The sequence below is a fragment of the Ischnura elegans genome, chromosome 1, assembly GCF_921293095.1.
Source record: "Ischnura elegans chromosome 1, ioIscEleg1.1, whole genome shotgun sequence".
In the NCBI taxonomy this organism is placed as follows: domain Eukaryota; kingdom Metazoa; phylum Arthropoda; class Insecta; order Odonata; family Coenagrionidae; genus Ischnura; species Ischnura elegans.
Window position 1 is genome coordinate 30,100,810 of NC_060246.1, and position 27,921 is coordinate 30,128,730.

At 38.4% G+C, this 27,921-nt stretch overlaps 1 protein-coding gene across 1 annotated transcript in view; it reads right to left on the reverse strand.

Moving 5' to 3' along the window:
* LOC124157854 overlaps window positions 1-27,921 on the reverse strand; it is a 246,324-nt gene that overhangs the window by 198,927 nt on the left and 19,476 nt on the right. Inside the window, exon 2 of the mRNA XM_046532915.1 lies at window positions 13,497-13,609. The gene's annotated coding sequence lies outside the window, so the exon portion shown is untranslated. The remainder of the gene's footprint in view (window positions 1-13,496; window positions 13,610-27,921) is intronic.

Genomic DNA, 27,921 nt, shown 5'->3' on the forward strand with positions numbered 1-27,921 from the left:
TATTTTTTCGCTTTTGTCCTGGGATATCACAAATAAAAACATGTTCGAGGTATCACACAAATCCGTATATTTACAATAAAACGTTACACCTCACTTAACAGAGTAGGATTACCATAAAAATAAAGTCTCCAATCTACAATCTCTTATAGGATCTTCAAATACAAACTTTAAGCACTAGCCTTTTCTTTTAAGCAATGAATACAATAATTTATACCAAAAAGTTTAAAATTTTCACTGGTATGAACCAATATCATTCCAAATTATACATTCATTAAAAGTTGAATTCAATGCACCACAGTTCACTGCACTACAATTTTACAGTTCACATAAAATATGCTTAAGTCTTCTTTCGCTTGAAAGGTTGGTTAGCCACATGCGTGCATTAAATCATTACGACTAAAACTGAATGCAACTAAACTATGCCCCTTCTTGGATTTTACTTAATTTTCAATGACATACTCGCGATAATTGAAGTTGTACGTACAGTAGCAGGAGAAATGAAATGCGTCCTTGGCCTCAATGGTAACTGAAATGAACATATGTACATGCTCAGAAATGCTCAGCCAATGAGCTCATGACGAGGAAAAAGTTGCTCGAAAGTAATTATCAGTCAATGCATTACATGCATTTGCAATGAGGTTGGCTTTCTTTTTCTTGCGCAATTATAACTATAAAAATAATTTCTTCTGACCGGCGCCGCGGCGGTGCGACCTGGCAATAATCTTGGCCATATTTTGACATTATGCATTTCTAAGAAGTTTAATTTCATCTTATTTGTAAGACAGGAAATGTTAAGTTGTGAAAGCATTACCTACTTGTCGAATTTAATATGCTATCAGCTACGGAATTCTAGAACAATTTACTCCCTTGTCTTACAGAGTAATTAACGGATATCACTACAAGGGAATAATTCAATTATACCTAAGCACAATTTCATCAGCTAATACCAATGAATACTCCTGTTTATTTTGTGCATCTTAACTGATCAATAGTCTGAATTATAATTATAAACTTGCCTACCTTAAAATTTGCAGAAAAATATAATATTTATATCGTGAAATAGACTTATTTAGACGCAACACGCCCTCTTGAACAATCCTCATCGTGGTGTACCAGTCGGGCACAGCAAACGCGATTTTTTAGGGTATACAGGGTGTACGGAGTTGACACCTATCAGCATTTGCCAGAATCTCAATTTGGAAAATTTCACCGAGTATTTTCTCACATGTAATATTTATATATTTGAGATAAAGGTTATTGCTGACAAAAATCACCATAATGCACCCGGAAAAACGTCCAAAACGACGGCGTTAGTGACAAATAAGGACTGCTTCACGAAAAGGACAAAATACGAGAAGAAAGGACCCGTAGTGATACGTCCTCTTAGGTTTGGAGAAAATGATTATTCTTTCACTCCATCCTTTTCTTCGCAGAAAATCAATAATTAGCCAGCCGCATATCTTTAAGCCATCTCCCGCAAATATACTGGATACACTGGACGCCAGTGTATTCCATTGTGGAAATATCTTTCGCCTTGACCTGGAATTGAATAGTGGCTCGCAAATCCTACTTCAGGGTCCGTCTAAGGAAATGACTTTTCCTCATAGGGATTTCTGGATTAAAAAATTAAAAAAAACAGTGCTCTAAAATAAATGTAAAAGAGCTCTAAAATTCTCTAAGAGTATGGGACTGGAGAAAAGGAAACACTAAGTGAAAACATAGGTGTGGGCAGAGCCACTCTAGGAGAAAGAAACGTGGACTGTTGGAAAATATTATTGGAATAGAATAGAAACCTTCGAGGCCTGGTGCTAGACGTGGAGACAGAAAATGGAATAGTCAGGCAGGACGAGAAACAAGGAGGTATGACAAGCGATGACGCAATACGTACTTTAATAAAATTAATCCAGCCCATTACAAGAAGTCAACCCAAACACACTCTTCTCTGATATTAATCACTTGAAAACTAAAATCACAATTTTCCTACATTTTGACGAACCAAAGTAATTTGAATCCCATGGATTTGTACATTTTACAAAGTGTACAAATTTTCAGAGCACGATCGCAATAAATTTAACGATATAAGAATTCTACAGTATCGTTTCCTGTTTGTGCTCTAAAGGAAATTGATTACTTTGATTTTTCACAGATTACTAGCTTTCATGATGCTTCGATGTTTTACCCTGGTAATATATTTTTTAACCCTTAGAGTGCCGGGGAGCGCCATCGCGATCCTCCTATCTCTCGCTAAAAGTGCCAGGAGCGCGATGGCGCTCCTCCTGCAACTATTTTTTTAATTATAAAAATTAACTCATATTACCATAAATTCGTCAAATACTACATTAAAAGGTGAAACCACATATAATAAATATTTCCTAGAGTTTTTGAATACATGCCTTTGGTTGTTTTTGAGACCTCATTTTTTTCCTAACCTACTGCAAAATCAGCAACAATGCCTCGGCACTTTTAGCATAGTACCTAGGAAATAGGTTGGCACTCGGAGGGTTAAGAGTAAAAAATCTTTGGACCTTATTATCGATGTAATATATTGATAGAGAAAAATACCTTTTTAGAGATAAATTAACTAACCTTGATGTATTTTCAAAAACCTTAGAGGCTTTACAAGATAACTTTCCAGAATAAAACCATACATTCGTTCAGTAATCAACTGTTCATAAATGCAATGTGAACGATGCCTTCATAAATGATGATAATGCTTTTCATTTGGAATTCCTCTCTTCCTAATCCCTTATCTCTGCTACCCAGCAGAAGCAATTTAGTGGGCCGTTGTATATTCTACGGATTGCGGTGGGCTCTAAGCCAGGAGAAACGCGTTATACGAATACCAACAATGCCCACATGTTATCCACTCTATCTCATTGCATGGATTGCCCCAAATACCATACAACGCTGTTTGTAATGCTCGCCTTCACTGCTTTTCATATTAGTCTCTTAACGAAAAAAATGTTGGTACTAATTCCGTTCATCCGCGTGTTCTTTATTGATAAAGGGGAGGACTCGCGATGAAGTACTCATCATTTCCTATTTTAATGTAATGGGACTGGAATCCGGGGCTTTAAACACGACGATTTTTTCTTTCTGAATTTAAAATTTCCCGCATTATAGCTATCACTTTTGCCATTGATATCAATAATGATCGTTTTCCGCGGCAGCTAATTTATGTAGGAAATATAATCGATAATCAACTAAAAAATTATGCACGCCCCATTATCTACGTTTCATTTCACACAAAATATTGTTACAACAACAATCATATGCAATTAACAAATTTGCATAACTCTAAATAGTGTTGATGATAAAATCTGAGTAAACGTAACGTAAAGTTCTCTGAGACCTCTATTTATTACGCGCATGCTAAGATTTTTTAAGGTAAAGAAAGCGTTAAAAATTCAGGAAAAATAAATTGGGAAATTCCTTTTGATTAATTTTCAACGAAAAAAAAATAGATAAGAAAATAACAGCTGGTACCTTGACGAAACATTATTTGTGGGCGAGGGGGACAATAACAAGAGCTTAATATCGACATTTCCTTATGATGCCCACTTGCCACAGGAATTTTCATTGATATCGCTACTCGGTTCCTTAACGAATATTATATAAGGAAATAGAGATCAACTTCCCCGGCCTTCTTCCGACAAAAAATTTGATTTTTCTTGAGTTTTCATAAAAATGCAGAGACTTGGAGTAAAAATAATTTGTAGCACGAAATCTTTAGGCCAATGCTCGATGGGTTTTCCCATTAGACTAAAGCTTCATCCGCATCCTCAGATGCTATATCTAGGTCCATTCCAAAAGGTATCTCCTCTTTCTCGGCAATAGGACTTTTATACATGCTGAGGCTGCATACATGCGTTATATTTCAGTACTACCTTGTAAATAGTCCTGCTGTATGCAACAGAAGTAAATAAAATATTTGTGACCACTTAATGCATGAAATATTTTTTTGGCAGAACGAGGAGAGGAGAATGATGGAGATCGAATGGATAGATCCTGTGAGTAATGCGGAATTTCTGAGTAGAGTAGGAGAGGAAAGAAGTCTTTTGTTAATCTTGGGTAGAATTGGGGCCAATTTAACCCACAATAACCCAATGTTGCTTCTATGTAACATCTAAATGTATATATTATATGCTCTGTTTAGGAAATTATCTAAACTACGCATTCTTTTGTGTTGATAATTGTAATGACGAAATATTCAGCTGCCACGATAATTACGATTGATTGCAAAATTTTCAAGTTTTCATAATGAAAAATCTTGAAATTTGAATTTTCCCAAAAGCTCTAGGTTAGAAAGGGTTAATCGGCTAATTCATGAGATACGATAGTATGCAGAAAATTAGCGTTGAAGGGTAGGTAGAGGGGAATAAAGGCAGAGGAAGGCCAACATAGAGTCGGAGATGACGGATGTAAAGCAGCAGTATCATCTAGCTGTTTAAAGATTAGCCGACAGCAGAATTGAATGTAGGTCTGCGTCGAACCAATCTTGGGATTGATGACTGTTGGTGATGAGAACTAAGAGGATCAATGCGGCAAAGTAATTCAAGTATCGCAGAAACTAATACAATTATTTAACAAACAATGCGTTATGAATGATATGATTTCCTCCGATTGCCTCAGAACCGGAATGAAGTTTCGTATGAACTTGATAATTAACGAGACTAATCGTCATGATTAGCTAAAGTATTGTCCACTATATCCAAATAATCTCGTGGCGCATAGGAATTTTGGGGGGAATGCTAACACTTCCGAAATAAAATTACGAAAAAAACGAAGACAAACGTTGAAGCACAAGTAGAAGGGAAGAAAGACACAGGAAGGCACCAAATTAGTTACATTTGATAAGTTATTGATGATTTAAGAGAGGAAAAACGCGTAAATATGAAAAGGTTAGCTGATGTAAGATCGGAGTGGAGAGCTGCGTCAAACCAATTATCGGATTTTTGACTTATGACGGAGATGATTGCCAAATCCGGGGCAACTTAACAGCACATAGTCCAGACAGTGACAGCAAAGTGGATAAAACAATAGACTTCTGGCCATAGAGTCCCAGGTTCAAATACTAGGTGAACCTCCTCAGTAAAAACCTTTTCAGTGCGTGGGGGCCCATGGAAATGAACTGGTCCCCGTTCCACTATGAGTGACTTTCAGTCGCCCGGGGATTAGTTTCACTCTCATCCGTCATAAGAAACCAAAGGAAGGAGGAGTCACAAAGAGAGTGAGCCAAATAACAGATCCTGATAGGAGATTAAGATAAATAGAGATCAAATTATAAAATAAGTAAACAATTACCCTCAGGAGTAAGAGGAGATAATATTGAGAACGGACTCCAGAAACCGAATGAAGTAAAAAATATGACACGATAAAATAAACAAGACGCTCCGAAAAAGAACAGACAGTGAGAATAGAAAGCGTCAAATATTTATTCATATAACCACTCCTGATGGAATCAATACTAGGAAGTAAGATTAAAGATAACGGTTTCAGCCGCTCCCCTTCCTTTATACATGATCGCTACGCCAATGGCCAGATGTCTTGGGTAACGCGCAGTCGCGAACAGCTGGTGACGGAATCTGTAGCAGATTTAAAGAATACTTAGTATTCGGGGCGCAGGCGCCAAGATAAGCCATTGAATTTGAGTCAATACGGCGAGAAACTTTGTTCCCCCGGTCGATTAACTCATTTCGACTATTTGCATAGATTGTACGATAACCCTTGTTCAAGCGGACTCGAAAATTCTTCGATTATTTCAATACGCCGTGGGAAACGTTATTTCGTGGGCTCAAATAGATTTTGCCCTTAACAAACGAAAGGAAACAACTTACTAAAGCCTCGATGCCCTTCGAGGGTGATTCATAAAATTTTTTATGTAGACGATGAAATTCGTATTAAAACACAATTTTCAAGTTCACTGAATTTTTCAAACCTCATAGATGTGAAGAGAAAGAATTGAAATGGAGAGCAAAGGTCCTCCAAGAAACCAAATAATAACATTTACATTAGTTCTTGTTCAGAGAATCTTTAAAATTAAGAAACCTCTGTTAGCAGGAAAGGAGCAGAAATGTATCAAAGGATGTTCGTAAAATCACAAAATTTCCAAAAAAAGAGGTTTTCTCCCTGAACTTCTAAGAGTTAAAATATTTTTATTCATTAATGCTTTGACGAACACCTGAATTATTATGAGAAAAAAAATTGCAGAATCAAACAGCATATACTTATTCAAACCTCAGGCTACATCATAAATCGGGCAGTTCATGAGGATACCATTAACACTGAAAGCAAACGATGAAAGATGTTGAAGGATGAATCAACAATGTGCACTTACATTAAAAACAATTACATGACTACAAATTTGAGATTATAAATAATTAATAGATATTTGCAGTCAGTGGCGCAGCGAGGGGGAGGGGGTTTGGGGGTTACACCCTCCCCCCAGAGCTCAGAGAAATATTTAAGTTTAATCCATTTTACTTAATTGGATTGATATTACTAATAGAATCGTGTAAGGATTAATAAAATATCCCTCAGAAAGCCCTAAAACTCACCATTTTGAAGCGTTTATCTCAAAATTCCGCAATTTATTAATCTCGCACCTACCGCTTATCCTTGTGGGTATTCCGTACCACCACACACTCCAGTGGTACGTACACACTCCAGTTGCCTAAACACCCCAGCCTTGATTCCTGGCTGCGCCCCTGTTTGCAGTCACCATGAAGCATACTCTGCTATATTTACTCGCAGGATCGATGAAACTAATAAAGTTGTATTCAACGGTGTTCGGCGAGATGTTGTGGAACATAATGATACAATGATAAATGAAGAGCAAACTTAGTGCATGTCCACAGTAATTTTATTTGGTACGACGCGTTTCAGCGAACTTACTTCGCTATCTTTTTTTTTTGTACCTGATGATAGCGAAGTAAGGTCGCTGAAACGCGTCGTACCAAATAAAATTACTGCGGACATGCACTACGTTTGCTCTTCATTTATCATTGTCTAATAAAGTTGACTGAAACTCTTGGTGAGAGAAACTGTCCTCTTCCGCAAGGTGAGAAGTTATGAAATCAGTTTTCCGGTCGCGACTTTGCATGAAATAGAAACATCCTCTTCAGACCTGAAAGTGTATTCTCTGCAGAAAATTGCGCTTGTCTCATTTCCCTACATAAATAGAACTGAAAAATATCAATCATCTGAGAAAATTGTTAAACCTTTTTTAAATAATAAATATTTTCATGCATCTTATACGATACAACAGGACACTACTGAGACGATCCACACAAAACTATCAACATAAAAGGTATTAGATTTAGTTTTTTTTGGAATGATATACTAAAATAATTTTTTTGCAATAATTATGTTATTGATAAAAAATTCATATATATTGATATGGTTCTTTCCCATGTCAATTTTTCCGTAAGGAAAGAAATTGCTCATCACATAAACAGATAAAATGTTTTTTTCCGAGAATATCTCGGAAACAGTTATGCCCCCTTGTAAAACAGAAGAGAACGCCTTGCAATCCGTAGATCAAACAAATGTTAAGTGCAGCCCTATAATATACATCTGCATCTTTTTTCTGTTCATTGTTCATTTTCTGTGCATTCTATTATTTGACCTTGTAACAATGGTTGTTAAGCCTTTGGTTGCTTTCCTTTTTAAATGTTTTCTTTCTTCAACTTCCTGGTCATCATATTATTCATTATAATTTATTTCAGAATAAATAATATTGATGATAAATTAGGTTTTCTTCAACGTCCACCTTAAGAAGTATGGCATTATATCGTTTCCAAGCCATTTAATAGCAATGGCAGCCTGCCTATATTCAATTCAAGCAACTGCATCAGCGAAATAAAAAAGCAACGTTTTCACAGTCCTTTTTTTATGCAGTTCCTCACGGCATATTTTCCAATAATTCTCTCTAAAAGTTCAACACCACCCATTTTATTGCTATGCATTTTCACTAAGTGTGATCTAGGAATCTGAATGTAGGCGCCATCCTTCTTTCACCATCGCCTGTAGTTTTCTATCAGCTCTGAACCATAGTTTATGGACACTATATGTACTGGCCTGTTATCGTATCATTTCATGATAGCCACTTTTCCATCCAGGGCTTTAACTTGGTCGGAGGAACCTTTTCCGTCCGATTTCATTTCTTTGTCTTTTCTCAACTCTACCGATCTTGGAATTCTTTTTAACATAATTGTTCCTAATGCTAGTATGTTCCTGTGGAGCAGTAGAGTATCAAGTAGGGGTAGAGAATTTGAATAAATATCCACATAAATAAAAGACCCAGATGGCAAAGTATCTGAAAGGTCCAAAACAACTCTTCCTCCCATATGTTATGCTTAAGAAGGGTACTCGTGAAACGAATTCATAAAAAGGTTATAAGCTGTTTACATATGTTGGAGTACACTTTGTAATGATAGTGACCGCTTATATTACCTATGATTCATAAAAGTAATGCAAGAATTATAAGAAAAGGGTATTATGCAAAAAGTAAACAATTGCATACATGCGTAGTACCGCTGCTCTATTAGGTCATGTTATTAAAATCAAGTAAAATAGCATCAATAAATGGTACTAATTTGTCTTGATTCCACTCATTATAGAATTACACGAAAACTGTGATCTTTCTTCATCAACCAGAGATTCACGAGAGAGATGGAAAACATCTGAGTATGTTCAAGCGTAGAATGTATAGAATACAAGAGTAGCTTAGCCCTTGGAGACACTCTTAGATCAGAAAATGATAAAAAAAACCAAATGGATCATATATGTTACACTGGGACTAAAGAGGATATGCGTCAATCATTACTTTTACGAAGAATATGAACATAATAACAGAGCTAGTTACAGATTAAGTTCTCTTCAAGAAATTTGATATACGTACTTAATAAAAATGTAGATTCGGAACCTCATATCTCACGTCCTTCGTGCTACGGGCAATAGCTGTGGTGGTCACGGTTAATTGGTAAAACCTGGATAACCATTAGTTCCGGAACGATGGACGAAAACTAAAGAGTTCGAAACTGAACTAGATTCCCGAAAACTTATCCCCATGGCGAGGAGATTTTGGAATATTAAATGAAAATTCTCTTACCAAGTTGTGTGAAGACATGATTACCTCCTGGCGGAATGCAGATGACCTCTTTGTGAGTGTTTGGGATGCAAACTTTGGGAATAATCATCGCAACCCAAATATGAATTCCTCGCCGGTACGATAGGAATGCAAGAGCCCTGTCAGAGCCATCACGCACACTTGTCGCACACCGGAGGTGAAATTTTGGCTCCGTCGCATGGTCCCAATGGCCTTACGTAACGCGCATTCGGAAATGCTAAGCAGGGTTCATAAAATGCACAATTCAAAACCTCATTCTCCTCGTACCTTATGACAATAGGTTACGGCAATACTGGCCACGGTTAATAAAGAGAGAGCGAGCTTAGATATCCTCCAGCAATAGGATCATGTGCAAAAATACAACGGATTGAAGTTATACACTTGCAGCAGTTTGAACTAGATTCCCGTAAGCTTATCCCGAAGCCACGGAGGTTCCAGAATATTGAATGGAAATCTTTTCAGGAAGTTACCAGAAGACGTGAGGGGTTGGATAGAGATAGCCTCTTTGTGAGTGTTTTAGGGAAGCCCACTTTGGGAAGAATCATCGTAGCGCTCATATGAAATTCCTCGCGGGTGCATGCGAGATCCCTGTCGACCACCACGCCCCCTTTTCACGCACCGACCGGGGGCGTAATTTGGGCGTCCCCACGGTCCCACGGCTCTTGGGCAACGTATTCGGCATTCCTGGGGCGGGGTCCTCGATCGATCCCGAGCCTTCGTTGCGGAGGTCGAGGCAAGGTCGGGGGAGGGAGGGGGTAGATAGAAGAACGAGGGGTTGGAAAGGACAGGGTGCGAGAAGAGGGGGAGGGAAAACGAGCGAGCCACCCCCGCATGGAGGATGCCCGCACCCCCAGGGGACGGAGAGGGGTGGAGGAGGGGTTTTGAGGGTTGCGCGCGCGCGGGGGCTGGTTTCCAACCCTTAAAAAAATCGAGGAATAAACTTACCCCCCCAGCGGTTGCCACAAAACGGCTGAAGAGTGCTTGGCCCCGAAATCTGGTGAAAAGAGTGAGTGCGGGTGAAGGGGGTTGAAGGGGGGGGGGGGGGGTGGGGGTTAGGAAGGAAAGGGGGTCAGTGGGGCGAGACGAGTGAGAGGAGGGGAGGGGGGAGAGAGGAGAGGGAGCTTGACCGAAAGGAGAGGGGGCAGTGTATGCAGATGCGGAGGGGAGGGGGCCCCTGTACGGATTTGTACGTGCGTAGGGCGTGATCGCACACCAAAGCGCAGACCCGAGGCTGTCCGCCTCGTGAGAATGGCAAACAACACGCCGTCACACAGAGCTCAGCCCGTGGTGCTGGATTCACGACCCGATGACCTGGGATCGGTTCACGGCACGGGAGCAAATTGTTAATGGAGGAAGAGACGAAAATGTGCATAATTTGGTTCCATTTGGTGACAAATCAGACTCATCCCGAAAAATCTTTTTACTTCATTACAAAAATAAAAAATATATTTCGATTCTGACACATCATCTTATAACCTATCCGCTCAAATAGTAACTCTAACTTTACGGAATTGGAAAAAGGAGAAGAATTCGAAGAAACATTTTTTTCCATTCGGTGAGAACTCTAGGCACTGCTTCCCCCGATACTTAGGATGTAAGCATCCCTGAATTTCTAACACTAATTCAGAGAATAATATAATTATGAAAAAATCAGTTTTCAATTTCTTTTTGATTACTCAAAATATTACCCCGCAAAGATAAATTCTCTCATACAGAAATATTGCACTTTACAACAGATAAAAGATACAATACCGCCTTGATAGCAAGATGACTGATACCATTTATGATGAAAGTCGGTTCTTTTTTCATTTTAACATTTAATAGAGAATGTTTTGTATCGTTAATTTAACGAATATGACTAATGAAGGAATACTAAAGCCAAAAAGAGGATTTCAATTATTTAAAAAAATGACTCACTTCACTGTTACGCAGGAAATTTCTTTCACCCATAGTATCCTCATCATCATAGTAAGAGCATCCTTAATAAAGTGTCAATATAAATTTCACTGCTCGTCACAACTTTACTCCATATACTTTTGAGAAATATTTTCCTTTTTTTCTAAAACATTGTGTTGTGGTTACTTTAATACCAAATGAACCTAACACCAATACCCTGAAGTAACGGTCAGCATCATTAATCTAAACTTTGTAACCAGAAAATGATTGCTTTCACTTTTTCAATGAAGGGAAGTTAAAATTGTGAATTTTAATGGTGCCTTCAGGCAATAGGAGACTGGCGCAGAATCTAGATTCAAGTGCAGACTATTTCCATTTCGAAAATGATAAAGGAACGTAAATCTCCCCTAATGGATAGAAGGAATTCAGCAGTGGGCCAAGTAACTTTGGTAGCCTGCAGGAATATAAGTGCTTACTGAGTCTCACCAGCATTTCAAGAGCAGATGGTGAGAATCGCACTTGCATTAACTAAAAGTCAAGCGAACTCCGTTCACCCATTCCAAGATAATTCCATTCTCGCGATCGAAATCTTAAGAAGACGCATTTCCATGGCGCAATCTAAGTCTTGAAAAGTTTCGACAGTGCCATTCACAATAAAACGTTTCCCTTCCCAGCCTTTTCTCACATATTTATTTACCGTAGAACAAGGATAAGCCACAGAAAATCGTAATTATCTCGAATTAATGGTAAGGATAGAACAAAACACACAACTATTGTAAATCTCGCAGTGAAAGGGGAAGAATCGATTAGACCTGTTTCTCCCGTTATGCCAAGCAAAGAAATAGGTTGCATTCCAGAAATGAAGTTTTGCATAACATCTCAGTATATTATTCTAAACGCTACATCAAATTACAGTTGGAAGAAGTATGATTGCGAATGAAGGAATATAAGAACATAACAGTGCTATAACATTACAATGTTAGATAGAAGGAAAAAAAATCATTAGGGAGATTCTCGGCCATTCCTTTAAATACACGCCGTACATTCCTTAATGTCACGTAAAACATATTTATTATTAATTCAATAATACAATAACTTGTTATTTACAACTTCATTAGCTAAATTTATACTCATAATAATGTGACATCATTTTTTAAATGTATGTTTCGTAGCTTTTGTATTATGAAATTGGCACATTTAAAATTCTTAAAATAATATCATAAAAAGAAAATGTCTGAATCCGGAGTAACGAGGGAAGTACGACATTTTTCCACGAAGAAAACATTTTGAGGCGCAGCAAAGGAGCAGTAGGGCTCTCCCTAATATCCACTTCGTTTATGACCAAGGCCTGCCTGCATGTGACACCCTGTTTGCTTGTCCTGCCACATCCCTCACATTCTCTTGCAACCATTTTTCTCTACCAGGTCACAAGGACAACCTACAAGTACGAGTCTAACCAGCCGTGCATACCACCCGCAAACTGAAAGCGTTAACATAACATGCCCGCACCACTGGGTTAGAACGACAGACTTCAAGCGCAGCATTCTCCGAATGCCCAAAAATTTATAAAAACACGTCATTAATTTCGTTTTATAATAAATCGTGCATAACTAATGGACGAGGCCGGGTCTCGTCGGAGGCTTGGAAATACATGAAAAGGGAATGACCGAAAATTAAAGGCTTGGTTATCTATTAAAAATAATATCCAAGCCTCTAACTGAAATTATATCAAGCTGAACCTTTATCGCGTTATGTTTCACATTATTGCGTACTGTCAGGAAGCGCTGAGAAGGGAGTTTGGCTTAAGGAAACTGATTCGAAAGTTCTGTTTTCAAATTTAGGTGAAATTAATGAACACCTAAAAACAAAAATCCTCACAGTACGAATTGACCCAAGCAAAGACATTGAACATCCAACTAGTAATTTGTGAAATTCGCCAGCCTATAGTTTAGTGCGAGATCACCTTTATCCTGACCTACTCAAATCCAAACCAAAACAATTGAGTTTCTGGGTGGGAACTGGTAAATGGTAGTTACACATAAATACCTACTCGGTTAAGTTTCTTTGGTCTTTCAAGGCAGACAATGACCATGACAACAACACCCATAAACAAACTATGAAAAAAAGGTAATGAATTGAAAATGGGAATATAGGAAGTGAATCCCAGCTGTTGCTTGACCAACGCTTGACTTTGGTATGTAACAGATAATATCCACCGTACAAAAGCACCAGGAAAATTGATTCTTAAGCAGATACACATATTTGGGTATCAGAGGCTTACATCAATGAGGTGAAATTTTCTCGTTTCCGTAGGTAACGATCTTGACTCTAAAATTAAAAAATGTACAAAACATATATCCGTGATGCAATGATACTATACGATTCGGACCAGTGCAGGTGATATGAAATTATAAACTCACCAATCAACATCGAATAAGTCTTAAGAATGTAAGCAAGTAATGTTACTTACAATAAAGGGGAGTTAGTGTCGTTGATGGGTACCGCATGCTCCCGGTCAATTCTTGGTCATTGCTTGTGTTATAGTCAGTTCAACTGGCTTCTGGACCCATCAAGGGAATATCTCTGGAAAAGTAAGAACAAAATCAAGCTTTAGCATCAATTCACGAAGTATATCGTGATTGATGATTATTTCTTGAAAACTATCTTCAGTATATTTAAGAATGACTGAGGAAGGACACTTGCGGGGATGAATACGAGTAAAGTATTAAGTAATCAAGGAGGTAAAGGAAAATATGTGCGTTGGCATTAAAATTTTAGCGGATGAGAGAGATGCTACAAAAATCGTCCGATAATTTTCGGCCAGCGGTGGTAGTAGATAAAATTCACTCTTTATGAGGGCTGAAATTAAGGCTACGAAAATTGTCAAGCAATGATTATCGATATATTTTAATCAAAAATCAATGCTTAAAGGCTACACATTTTCAGATTTCCATCACCATTTCAGACGAACGTCTTCAGGTCCTTACCCTGCGCCAAAACAGCGTATCTCCGAATTTCGTTTGGTCATAAATGGTTTAAAAAGAGGTCGTTAATTGAGCCTCCTAAATAAGTAATACATTCAAAGATTTTACACAATCTCATGAATTATATAGCGATTCACGCTAAAAGGTGTGAAAATTCATTCAATTTATTTACTTTTAGTTATGATGAGACTAAATGTGTAAATCTTTGACATACCGATCCAATAATCCGGCAAGGATGAGTAATTTCATTAGCACAGGAAGTTTCCACAAAAAATATCAACAACACCTGCACCACATTCTTTTGAGTCCATAATTCAACGCTATGAAATAATATGTCATTGTAAGCAATGCGGAAATATTTTTTACGGTGGGAACTTCGAATTAGTGGAAATTGGTTATATAGATGAGAGTGAGGTCAATTTCCAAGAAAATTTTAAGTTTGAATATAATTAATATATATATATACCGTAAAAAAATCCTAGGTTGGGCAGAAACACAGAACACACTAAAAAAAAGATAAAAAACACTCACAGTAAGTACTGAATTTTCGGTGGCGTATTACCACCTTCCTCAGAGTTAGGTAGGGCTAGGAGACTGTAGGTAAAGGATAGCTGAGGTAAGGGGAAATAGTGGGGAGGCAGGGTCCAAAGAGGGGGGGAAAAGAGTGAGCTGAGGCAATTAAGGGATTATCGGTTGATATTTAAGCCGGGAGGAAGAAATGCTTTGAATAGCCATATGTACGTTAATTCAATGGAATTAAGTTTGAGTGGGTGGTCTGTGGGGGGAAGGGAGGCTAAAACTGATACATTGTAACAATCATTGAAAATTGACGCTGATGAGTGGCCGCATGTTTCGCCACCGGGAAGGACGCAAAGTCAGAGGAAGTGTATGATGCCCTGTGGTTATTGATTCTTTGGTTAAGGGGGGTTGAGGATTTGCCTGTATAAAAGGAGGGATAGTGTTGGCATTGAATGAGGTAAACTACATTCTTGGAAGTACAAGAGGCCGCAGGGGGTGGTGGTAGACAGGAGACGAGATGACTAGGGATAGAAGGAGGGGTAAAATTGGGCAGGTCTTGCATCTAGGACGACCGCAGGGCGAAGGTGTACTATTGGAAGTAGTGGGTGGCTTATGCAAGGGGTTCGTTCAGCGGAATCAATCTGAAAGGTTTGCAGGTCGTCTGAATGTGACAGTAGGAGGTTTGGCAAAAAGATTGGCTGTCGACCTGTTATTTTTTAGAATAGCGAAGAGGTCTTTGAGGATAGATTGCAGGGATTTTATTCCAGGAAAGTAAGTGGTGCAGAGGGAAAGGTCACGTGGTTTGTTTCTATTGCATGGTTCTGGGGGGCATCTTTGTTTGAGAATTTTTTTATACAGGAGGGACTCTGGGTAGCCTCTCTGGAGGAGGGAGCGGTGAAGGTTGTGAAGAAAATTATTCAGGGCATCAGGATTATTACAAATACGGTGGCCTCGAATGGAAAGGGATTAGGGAAGGGAGCGTTTAGTGTGGGAAGGATGACAACTGCTAAAATGAAGGTACTGCTGCTTATTCGTGGGTTTTACATGGACAGAGGTGAGAAATTTAGTATTGACAAGATAGATATTGACATCAAGGAAGGTAATCTGGGAATTAGAAATGGTTGAGGTGAAGGAAAGAAAGGATGAGGAATTGAGAGTAGCAATAAAATTGTTGAGGAAATCATTACCATGTGGACATAAGAGGAATATGTCATCAATAAATCTAAACCAAATGAGGGGTTTCAATGGATGTTGGGAAAGGAAATATTGTTCAAAGTGGCCTAGGTAGAGGTTTGCGTAGGAGGGACTGAATCTACTACCCATTGAGCAACCTTTGATTTGTAAATAATGCTTTTTATTAAATGAGAACGGATTGTGCGTTAGGACAATATTAGCTAGGCCTAAGAGGAAGTCAGTGCTAGGGGTATGAGGAGCTGGGCGTTGGGAAAGGAAGTGGCGGAGGGAGGAAAGACCTTCAGAATGAGGAATGGATGTGTATAGAGAAGTGATATCTGTGGTGGCCATGGTAAGTTGGGTGTCAGGAGGAATTGAAGTGGATTGGAGGCGATCAATGAAGTTATAGGTATCTTTGATATGGGATGGTAGAGACAAAACTAGCGGTTGGAGGTAATAGTCTATGAATGCAGATATTCTTTCCGTGGGTGAGTTTCAAAATGAGACAATAGGACGGCCAGGGTGGTTGGGTTTATGTATTTTTGGCAAAATGTAAAAATGTGGAGTACGTGGGTTTGTGGGGGAAAGGATGGAGATGTCAGACGAAGACAGGCCTTCCAGTGGGGCATGTTCCTCGAGAAAAGACTTGATATTTTCATGGAAGGTGGGGTTAGGGTCATGAGGCATGAGTGTGTATGAGGAGGTATCTGTAAGTTGTCTTTCAGCTTCCTTAATGTAGTCAGAAGTGTTCAGGAGAACTACTGTGGATCCTTTGTCAGCTGAGTTTATGACTATTTCATGATTGTGGATGAGTTTTCGGAGGGCAATGTACATTATTTATGAATATTACACATATTACTGGAGGGAATGTATACATGGTACAGGTACGGCCATTGAATTGCACAGGAAAAAAGGATTAATGACAATTGAAAGACAAAAAAATGCGTATACCAACAATGGACCAAATCTTTCTACACACCATATTCCCAAATTATCCTCAATCCTGCTTCAATTTTAAATTTTCATTCACTGAAGTCAAGTTATTTATCAAGCCTTAAATTATTATAGGAAGTGGTTAAATGTAGATAATTAGCTCTCCTTTGCGTTCATGAAATATTGATGGGCAAGAATCACGGAAGAAATTCGCTTAACCCGCCATATGTGACTGAAAACTTATATACAAAACATTAGTTCATCCGCCTTCTTAAATCCAGGCACCGTGTCTCCACTGATATAGTGAAAGAAAAACCAATTCCTCGGTGAGGAGATATTACGGTAGATAAATATGGGATTTTTTAGCAGAAAAGAGACAGTAGACAGGTTCAAAATCACATATTTTTTTACCGAAAATAAAGCGGGAGCGGCAATTTAAAAAATTAATCTCGAGAAATATTTAAAAAAATGAATGAGCGGAATGAGAGTGCGACGGAAGGAACAAAAATGGCGAGGGACGGAATGAGGCTATGTTATTTATTTTTCAAGAGCAGCGTTGCGAAAGGTCTTGTCCCAGCTCACGGGCGTTTTGAAGTGTTAACAGCGATATGTCGCGAGGGTGTAGGTGGTGTCATTAAGGTATGAGTGAGTGACGTAGGAAGAGAGCTTTGAGAATGAGGACTGGGAGAAATTTGGTACCATGAGAGAGAGAAAGAAAGATCCCAAGGTGTGGGCACTTGAAAAAACTCGATGTATGTGGTGTTAAGAACTTAAACTGGATAGTCAAATACTCACGATTACTTTATGGCAACCAATGAGGCATGTAAAAGGGGGCCAACGAAGATTAAGGTTTTGTTTTCTTTGATTCCAATCGTTCACTGAAAGACTATAAAGTTCTTAAATTTAATTTACCTCGGAAACTGACTTTCAAGCCTGTTACACATAATAGAAAAACTGCTACTAACGATACAGTTTATAATAATTCGCGATAATGTCGCTCCAATTTCACCGAGGAGGAATATATGTAAAGGGTAAGTGCAAACTGTAACGCATATCCAGAGTTTAATTCAGGAGTTCTCGTACAAAATAAATGAATGAGGATGAAACAGTTTAGCCGTAGGCTAGTACATAGAGGGAGCCCCAGTAAGCCTAATGGAATATTTATTCATGTTGCCATTTTTTCCGTATTTGTATCCGTTTTCAAAAGTGCCCGCAGCGAAGCAGTGAGTGCAGTGCAATCCCTTCATTCTCGTTGTCAGTATTTACAAATTTCATTTAATTATTGTATACTATTTTTAACATAAGAAATCGTATGGAATAGCTCAGAAATGTTAGGATATTGGATAGATCACATGATCAAAAATATAAATTTCCTTTAGCAGCCCTAATAACAGCTTATTTGTCGTGAAATTCGGATCGCTGTACCCGTCATTGACGTGAGTGGTGACTTGAGTAATCCCATTTAAATTCGAGGTGGGTGATAACATATCAAGAGCAGTGGCGGTTTGCCCATAAGGACTCTCGGACGCCGCCCCTCCCAAATATTTGAAAAAGTAAAAAAAATAAATATCCATTAATTTATAATTATACATCTGATTAATCAAAGCGTTTTTTCAGTCCCATACATCGAAAGTGTTGGAAAAACACGAAAAGAAATAGCGCGAGAAGTTCGTATTTGTAGCCGTGGGGCGCTGGCCAGAACGTCCCAATCCATCCCCATGCAGTTATATGGAGAGTGGTAGTGGTGGGGGCCGCTGGTGCTATGACGCGTCTAACCTTGTGTCTTATGGAAGTCTTGGGACGTCGTCCGAAAATGCGCAGAGCGACGAGTGAGTTGACATCGCTGCGCAGGCCGGCGGGCGTATAATCTGGCGTCTACTTGGTGCTGCCACAGAAAAGGGAGGTACGGAATCAGAATGGTCACTGTACTGGGTGTAGTTATACGATTTTAATTTTTAATTACTGGTAGGTATTGCTACAGTAAATAAATTATCCCATTATGCTTGCGTTTTTTGGTGTTTGAATTCCGGAACACATAAAATCCAACCAGTTAAAGGCCGTATTGACGAAGGAAAACTATTCTCGAGTATTTGACACAGTTCTGTTATGATTACGAATTTCAAGAACCTTGGGGAAACTAATATTATAATATTTAGGCCTTAACAATGTATTCATATCTTCCCGATGATTAGAAATACGGTACCTATTTTTCAGATAAATTTATCAAAAGACCTGCAGTATAAGGAAAAATCAGTTAACATTCCCCACTGATTTATAATTTAAGAAATAGTTGCGTGCGTGAAAGGGTGAAGGATTAAATATGATTTAAATCGTTAAGCGCGACTTTAAATAGAGTCATTCAATTAATGTCATGAAGTGCCGCGTATAATGCACCTTTTGTGTGTAGGTTCATCATTTTTCTAGCCGTCCTTGTTGTATTAGTTCATGTTCACCTAATTCCTCAGTGGCAGAGCGGTAGCTATCTGACGGAAAATGCCCACTTGGGTCTGATTTAAGTGGCCTCGAAGAGTTCATATCAGTGAGGAAATCCTTACAGCTCCCATCTGTGGCTCAGTCGATTCGTCTTCTTTTACGATCTAGAACTTATTTTCTGTTATATCATGGCAATGATTTCGAAGACACGGTTATTCCAAATGCGACCCGTTGGCGTCTCGTGTGTTTACCACATATGAATCTTAGACTCAAGGAGATGGTCCGTGACGTCCTTTGTTTGCGTGAATGCCTTTGCTGACCTTAAATTCGTCCCTCAGCTGAATCAGCATTAGTGGACCACGACTTCTATCTCCCTTGAGTCGTCCTTATAGTAACGGCAAGACTCTCGGAAAGAACGGAGTGAAATGAGTTCAGACATCATTTTCGAGGAGTTAATTGTGCGTAATTGGCGATTAAGAAGTTTCTTAGTGCTGTGTGTACATTCAAGAAGACAATTTTGAATTAATCTACTGTGCTCGTTTTTTTAAGGGAAATATAGGGAAAAATTGTCCCAATTCTGTGTCCAGGCACCTTGTTCTTTTTGGTCGTATTTTTCGTCGGCCTATTTTGTGTCGTCCCTTGTTTATTTATAGACTAGTGCCCTTGCCATGTGTTCAATCAGAAAGAAATTGTTGTCCAGCGCTGATTTCAACGAACGTGTAATTGATCACTTTGCTGGACAAAATGACAGAAGGATGGACTTTTGCAATACAACTAAAGGCCTGTGAGTATTTCATATTTTGTTAAAAATGTGTGAGAAATGTTTAATTGTTGATTTTAAATCATACTGTATTCAAGAAGTATCGCGAACACCGCCATCAAAGTTTACATCTGCAAAGCAAAGCGCGGGCATTCTAGTAGTGTTTGTTGCCTAGTGGAAGTCAGTGACACTCTCCTCCCTCCTCAGGTGTTACAAGTGTCATTGCTACCTAAATCATTGCAAATGTTGTATAGATTTGACAAATAACGCATTATTATTGCAAAACGAACAACAGAAGTGTATTGCGGGCATATCCGCACGAAGAATGTAGACGCTAAAACCTAAAGTTACGTATTTTCGTTTGTATTTGCAAAATATCGCAGCAAATATATTTTTATTCTTCAAGATCATTGATCAGTATCATCGAGAGTCCGGACTAAGCCGATCCGTATGACCGAGAGTCTACTGCATTTAGTATTTATTAATCAAGCTTTATTAGGAAAACTAGGTATTTTTGTTGAAAAAAAACGGAACGTATGGCATCACAGAATTTAATTCCTATATTGCCGTAAAAACTTAATAAAATACACGAAATATTAAAAAATTATGACCCCCCGGTGGAGTGCGCCCCCCCTAGCATTTGACTCACGAGCCGCCACTGATCAAGAGGTTGACTGGAAAAATCCCCCGTTCGTGAGTTTAACAGTGGCACTTTACTAAGAATATGCCGGAATGAGGGAATGTGGGCGTTTAAAGGAAGCAGAGAGCACCACTATCGCATTCCCATACTTTTAGGATCTGAGAAATTGCCGTAGTCACACAGCGTACGGCTATGAGCACTTTGAGGAAGGAGTATTTTAATGGTTCCCCATTGTTCGCTCATGGAGTTGGCCGCAGCTGAGAGAGCTGGAACATTTTCACCGAGCTGGAAAAGAGGCGTTTGAATGCGAAAGTAGTTCACAGTCGTAGTATACGTTTACTCCTCCTTTATGCATTAAGAGTTCTCCAGAATTAATTACAAGCCTTAAAAATAAGACTTTTTAGCGCGCTATCTCTTTAAAAAGTGTTCATTTCGTTCAAGAAATTGATACGTACATCCAAAAATGAACAACACTCCCTTGAATTAAGAGCCACAGGAAAATTTTAAAGACTTAAAACCCACAAGAAAAATGTTAATATTCGAGCCAGATAATACAAAATTGTTCACTCAATGATAATAACGTTCTTAATTTTTTTATTTAATTACGATCTGGGAAACTGTCTTTCAAGCATATAACTATAATAATGAGACTGCCACTGCCGACACAATTTATAAGAATGAGCGAAATGCCGCTTCAAGTCTGCCGGGGTGGGGGGCGGGGGGGGGGGGGGGGGAAAGGGAATAATTCTGAAGACTGAATTCAAAAGCAGTATCGCGTATCCAGATCTTTGGCTGCGCAAACTCTTGATACGAAGTATTTTCCTAATCTGTCATGATTATGATTTGTTTGGTCCCTACACTCAAAAAAAGGATTGGATGTGGCATCCAATTTTTATTGGGTGAGTGAAAGTTGGATGCAGTATCCACTGCAAAAGACACGGCAGCCAACGCGATTGGGTGTACTATCCAACTAAATTGGACGCTCGCAACTTGGTTGTAGGGTCCACGTGTTGGTCCCCACACCAATCATGAAGAGATCGCTCATCCAACAGTTGGATCCCACAGCCAACTCGGTGGTGAATATTGCTTCTACGCCAGAGCCATCTAGCGATAAAATGCCATACAGTTCTAAGTGCACATGTTTGGCGTGCTTGAAGGTAAGTAAATGGTTTTTCTGTTTGCTCTAGCATTTGTGAAAATATAGCCATCCATTGGCATAATACTTTTTTTATATTCTTAGTACACTTCTTCTTAGAACAAGAAGACGAAAAGATATGGATAATCAAACTAGGGATTTTCTTGATACTTTGGACCTGACCAGTCTCGCGGGAAAATTTACTGGTAAGCTTGCTAATTGTACTTCCGTTACTATGCGCAACTCTTATTATATTTCGCCGTTAAAGGTTTTATCTTGTTATTTGATGTTATCCTCAGGTTGGATTTTGTGTTTTTAACCCTTGTTTTCTCGAAAATAATTCCGGTCAATTTTCAACGACTGCCATATAAATTATGGTTTTTGTTACTAAATGAATAAATACATTTTAGCTTGCATTTAGTACATGTGTAGCACTATTACTAAATGATACATTGGAATTCTCAATTAATCCATTAAGGAAAAATTTCAAGCAGTTTTCCACAAATTCAATATCCACTAAATGTGTGTCAACTCGAGGATCATCACCAGAAGCCAGACTCTCATGAAAGATGTGATATCATGTGAATCAAAAAAGGCTATAATGAGATAAAAATTTGTGAAAAAGTACTTGATAGTTATCATTTGGATATGGATTTCATTATCAATGATAATTTCATGCAAACTATAGCCTGAGTATCACTACGCAAGGTGAAATGCAGACACTTGTATACTAATTATTCAAGGCCTGTACTCTAAATGCATACAATATCATGCGTATGAGCTGCAATTCAGAACTGTGGTTCGCGAAATTTAGAACTGAGGTCGATATAGACCTTTTCTGCCCGTATTCGAAGCTGTGTAACATATCACAGAATTTTATCTATAATTTTTCTCCTGATATACTAACTCTTGATGTTTACACGTGCAAAAAATGGATGCTGATTTATCTAATGCATTAATGGCTTATGCTAAGAGTGGGAAGTTGCTGTCTTTTCATGTCTAACCTAGGCAACTAACTGTAAAAGAGGAACCAATAAACGAAACACGTATTTAATGGTGTAGAGATTTTAAGTATGGTCAATAAGACTATTTAGCAAGAGTATTACCTTTCTTTGAGAATCATTCATTCATTCAACAGCATTCTTTCTTTGATCTCAGAAATAATTAAAATGGAATCTTAAATAAGCTCTTTTTCCAGCATGAGTATTTTTAATGGCATAGTTATTTCTTTTTGCAGATGAATACATTGACTATACAAACCTAATGATGTTGACGAGAGAGGACGTTGAATGTCAAGTGCCTCCCATTGGGCCTTCAGAAAAAGTAAATGAAAGGTGATAAAATACTTCATGTTCGGAAGCACGAAGGTAGTATCATTTTAAAAGGATATAGACTATCATTTATTATTTGAATTGACCTTAATGTATTTATGAATTTTGTGACTATTGAAAATATTTCATCTCTTGAAAATCATTTGATATATGTACGTGACTATATATCATCAAAAATCTATTGTGAGTGTGTAAGGCAACTGATTTTTTCTGCCCCTTGCCAAGATTTGCCACATGTCAAATTTGAATATGCTCGCGATACAGTGATGGCTACAGTAAAAATTATGTTTTCTAAGAAATTTTGAGGGACTACGATGTTTGCGTACACATACGTCTTCATTTATGTTTAGCCTCTAACAAGTGTCTTTAGCAAAATATGCGTTACACGTGCTCATACGTTGCCTCCAGTATTACATTAATTAGATGTATTTAAAATATCTTGGGTAATTTTATGTGATAGACATCGGAAAATTAGTGAAACCTCCAGCTCTAATGTTTATAGCATTCTAATCATTATTCAAAATTTATACCATGGAATTTGGACTACCACTTATTAAATTTGTACTTACATTTTGCAGAATTTTCATCTTCCTGATATCTATTCCCGATATTTGGCTGTTGAACTGTGTATATGTCGAAACAGGGGTTGGAATGACCGGGTTTTTGGGAAATTGTTATCTATTATGTTATTCACTTCTCCCTGAAGTTATAGGAGGTAAATATTCCACTTAAAATAGAAAAGGACTCTTTTGAATTACATTAACTAGAGGTGACATAAAATAGGGAGTCTAAAAATGCAAACAAAAATAACAGGCTACCTGAGAACAGAATGGGCACAACTTTTGCCTATTAAACCACACTTTCAAAGAAAACGAAAAGGAACACACACAACTTCAAACCATTTGATTGTACAAGAAGCACTGAAAAACTTCATCTTCGACACATGAATCCAAAGTACGCACAGTTAATTCCTTGAAAATCGAGTATGAACTCATTTCACTCCGTTCTTCTCGAGAATCTTGCCGTTACTAGAAGGAGGATTCAAGAGAGATAGTCCACTAATGCCATGGTCCACTAAGACTGATTCAGCTGAGGGACGAAATTGAGGTCAAAAAAATGCACTTAAGTAAACAAGAGACGCCACGGTCCATCTCCTTGAGAGCCTAATATTAATGTGTGGTAAACTCACGAGACACTAATGGGTCTCATAGGTCCCATGCGGATATAAATGACCACGCCTGGAGCAATCACGTCTTAAGTAGTCACGCCTTCGTCATAGTTGCCATGATGAAAAAGAAAATAAATTCCGGATATTAAAAGTAGAAAACATTTAGCCACAGATGGAAGCAGTTAGAATACCCGCTCTCATATGAGCTCTTCGAAGCCATTTAAATCATGCCCAAGTGGAAATGTAAGATAAAAGTCCCTTTGCCGTTAGGGGGAGTGCGTCACAGGAGAACAATGTAGATTTTTTTAAGTTGATGAACATGAAATTAGTAAAAGGACGGCTAGAAGGTGAGGGGCACTTATACTTCTATGTCTCGCCACTAAACACCTCATTATTAGGAAATATCTTTTTAGCCCTCCTTTCTCATTGTACAAATAGAAAAAATACAAAAACTCTAAGGTCTTTTACATCCTTGTGGAAGGCATAAATTGTATGCATAGGTATGGAAATGAGGCTGATGCAGAGGTTGGCAAGCAGAGAATTCTTTTTTCTCTCTTTGGAATTCTTTATAATGATGGAAAGATAATTTGGGGTTAAATGACTTATTGGGCTTTGTTACTACAGTTTAAAGCCAATTATTTCTGTCATTGATGTAAAAGTCAAGAGCAAGTCACACATATTTGTAGGAGAGGAAGGAAAGTGTACGGAATATTGATAACTATGATAATGAAGATGTCTTGGCAGGATTGATAAATCTGGCATTGTAGAATGTACTGTTTGGAAAAATGTGGAAAATTTTCTTGAGTACTTTTAACATATAAATGTTTTTTTAAATTTCTTTATAAAAAGTTTCTTCCATTTTTTAATAAAGGCGTATATTAAAATATCATTGTTATCTTTTATTATATAACCTACATACAATATTTAACTGGTATCACTAGTAATAATAATTATAATATCCGCTAAATTATTACCCATTCATTAAACGCTACGGCAACAATTTCGCAAAGCTGCGGCATCCAATATAGATGGGCATAAGACGCAACGACGCTGGCTGAGGTATCCAATGATTTGGTTGTCACAGCCATCTCTTACCCAGCCATTTAAAATGGCTGCCTCATCCAACTAATTGGATGGCGCCCCAGCATCCATTTAAATTGGGTGTGGGATCCAACTCTTGGATACCACAACCAATTTTTTCTTTCAGTGTAGGTTTGAAACCCTGCAATCCATATGACGGGAAGCATATATAGGAAGTAGGGTCACAGGTGTGCAATGCATCTATTCCCTTACCAGATATTTCAGTTCCTTTAAAGACCGCAAACTCCTCTAGCACCACAAATAAATTAGATCGGTGATTTAAATATGTCCCACTCAGGCCTTCCCGAAATGAGCTAAAAGTGGCCTACGGCATATAAAGAAATGAGTACCTACGCATAATAATTTTAGAAAAAAGTAGAGACGGGAAGGAAATTCTTAATAAAATTAAAAATTTCGCTCAGTAACAATCCCTTATATTATAAAAAAGCATAAATATACATGTTGAAGGGTTCTTAAAGAGTGATTTGTGGATTTTTATCAGTGGATAGAACAATAGAGAAGAATATAATCAGTTGAGGTAACCATGAAGCTCACTGGAAAAGCAAAGCAGCGGTCGCTCATTCATGACCCGATTCCGGAATAGAAGAATATGTTTGACTAAATTTCGAGGTCATTTGTATGGGCACTGATAATTACCGAGTTATAAAACCCACTCCACTCCACATACACTCATACTTAATTTTTTCATACAACGCATGAAATTTTTTTTCCATACCATGTATGAAAAAATGTTTAAGTATGAAGGTACAGTTCACAGTCCGATATATCAGTACTTTTTCTATAAGCCTTGTAATACATATCATTACTTTGCACTTTCCTCCCAGCTTATTTCTTCAGGAATATAGTAGACAGCAAAGGAAAAAAACAGTGAGACGAGAGTGATTATGAAAGGGACGCCTAAGTCCTGCCTCACCAATCTTTCTTTGAGACAATTTCTTTAAGAAAAAATAGTACAGATAAAATTACCGTATTTAACATTGCCTGCACACATGGCGGGCGATTGCTGAGAGTTTTTGCAGTGGAGGTAACGGTATAGAGGTTTTAATTTATTCCATCCAAACATTTCCTGAACCTGAACAATATGTTCCTGAGAAGTCCATGGCTTGATTGCAGAAGACTGTTTTGGTTTTACATCTCAGTTATTACCATAGAGGAAGGATTATGTGTATGGTTAAAAATTGTTATCATCATCAAGTTTGTTTTTGTCTGTCATTTACATTTTCAAGGTAATCGTCCGAAGTAAACAATCGTAGAATTGCTTGACGTACCCCAGCATACCACTCTCAAATCTGCTAGTCTTTTCATAGTGACGTATTTCTTACATCCTTAATAATCTGTCCTATGCAGCTAACGCGGGGACTTCCTTTTGTCTTTATTCACGTCAAGCTATTCTTCAACGATTATCTTCATCAGGCCATCGAGCCTCAAAATGTGGCCAACTAAGTTCGCCCATCACTGGTTAATCGGCTTCCTAGGTAGCAAACCTATTTCCCCTCTTCAAGATTTTGCTTTCCCAGCTTAATGCTAGCCTCAGTCTCCTCTCTTTTGCTGCATACTGATATCATAGTTTTCTTTTTGCTGATTTTCAGCTATATCTGGTCATTGCTCTTTCCATGTTTATCAGAGTCTTCTTCAAATCATTCTCTGTCTCGGCTATGACAAGTATTTCGTCAGTATTCTCATTCTTTCCCCGTGGCTTTTTACAGGTGAAGACTTCTCTTTGATCAAAAAAGTGTGACTCAGCATTTTCTCAAATTGAAAAAGTTGTGTACTTGAGGTACAGGGTTGACAAAGGATTACTCCATACATGCAGATAAATTCCAATTCGAAAGCATGAATTTTAAAAGAGAAAAACACAACGAACAAATACACCTTAAAATGACTAAATACGACCGGTAGAACGGGAGTGATTCGTCCGCATCAGTTTGGAAGAGGACACAATCATCAGCCGAATATATCACGCCCCGAACGAAGTCACCGTCCTCACGTCCTCCAAAGTCCAATTATCACTACTATAGAGTAGAAACAAGGGCGCAGCGTTAGTTGCGTCACGAGCCGCCATCGATGCGGGCGGAAACGTTAATGTGAGCGTCGAAAAGCGCCGTCCAGGAAACGGTAGTGGACTGTCACGTAAGTACAAAATCGTAGGGAGAGGACGCTGTTCTTCGCACCTTGACACATTTCCGAGGTGGCCTTGTGGGGGCGAGGGAAGGCTAAAAACCGGGGCACACATCACCCGGGCACCTGGCGCGATGGGCCTCGCTGGAAAACTCTACCTTGGCCACGGTCAATGTGGAGCGTCGCTGAATTTAAATAGTGGAAGGAACCCTGAAGTCCAACGAAAACAGTGTATGCCAAGTAGCGGTTCCTAACTGCCAGGCCCACTTTCGGATTCGTATGAAATGAGGTTTCAGGCTTCACGAAAAGTGTTCCGCATTCCTCCAAAGTTTCCAACGAAAATTAATTGCACAAAAGAACTATAAAATGCAAAAAAAAAACAAATTTAAATTACGATGAGAATATCTTATTATTATGAAAGGGTTTAGCAGGTTGAGATGGTGAAAGGTGCGCCCAGATATTTTGAAAAATAAAAAATATACATTAAAGGGCATAAAAAATTATGTGTTTCCCCAAATTTTCAGGCCTCAAAAATTGAAATTTACCCAAAAAAATTGAAACACGAATTTTCGTTTTTTTTTTTAACCATATCCCCACTTT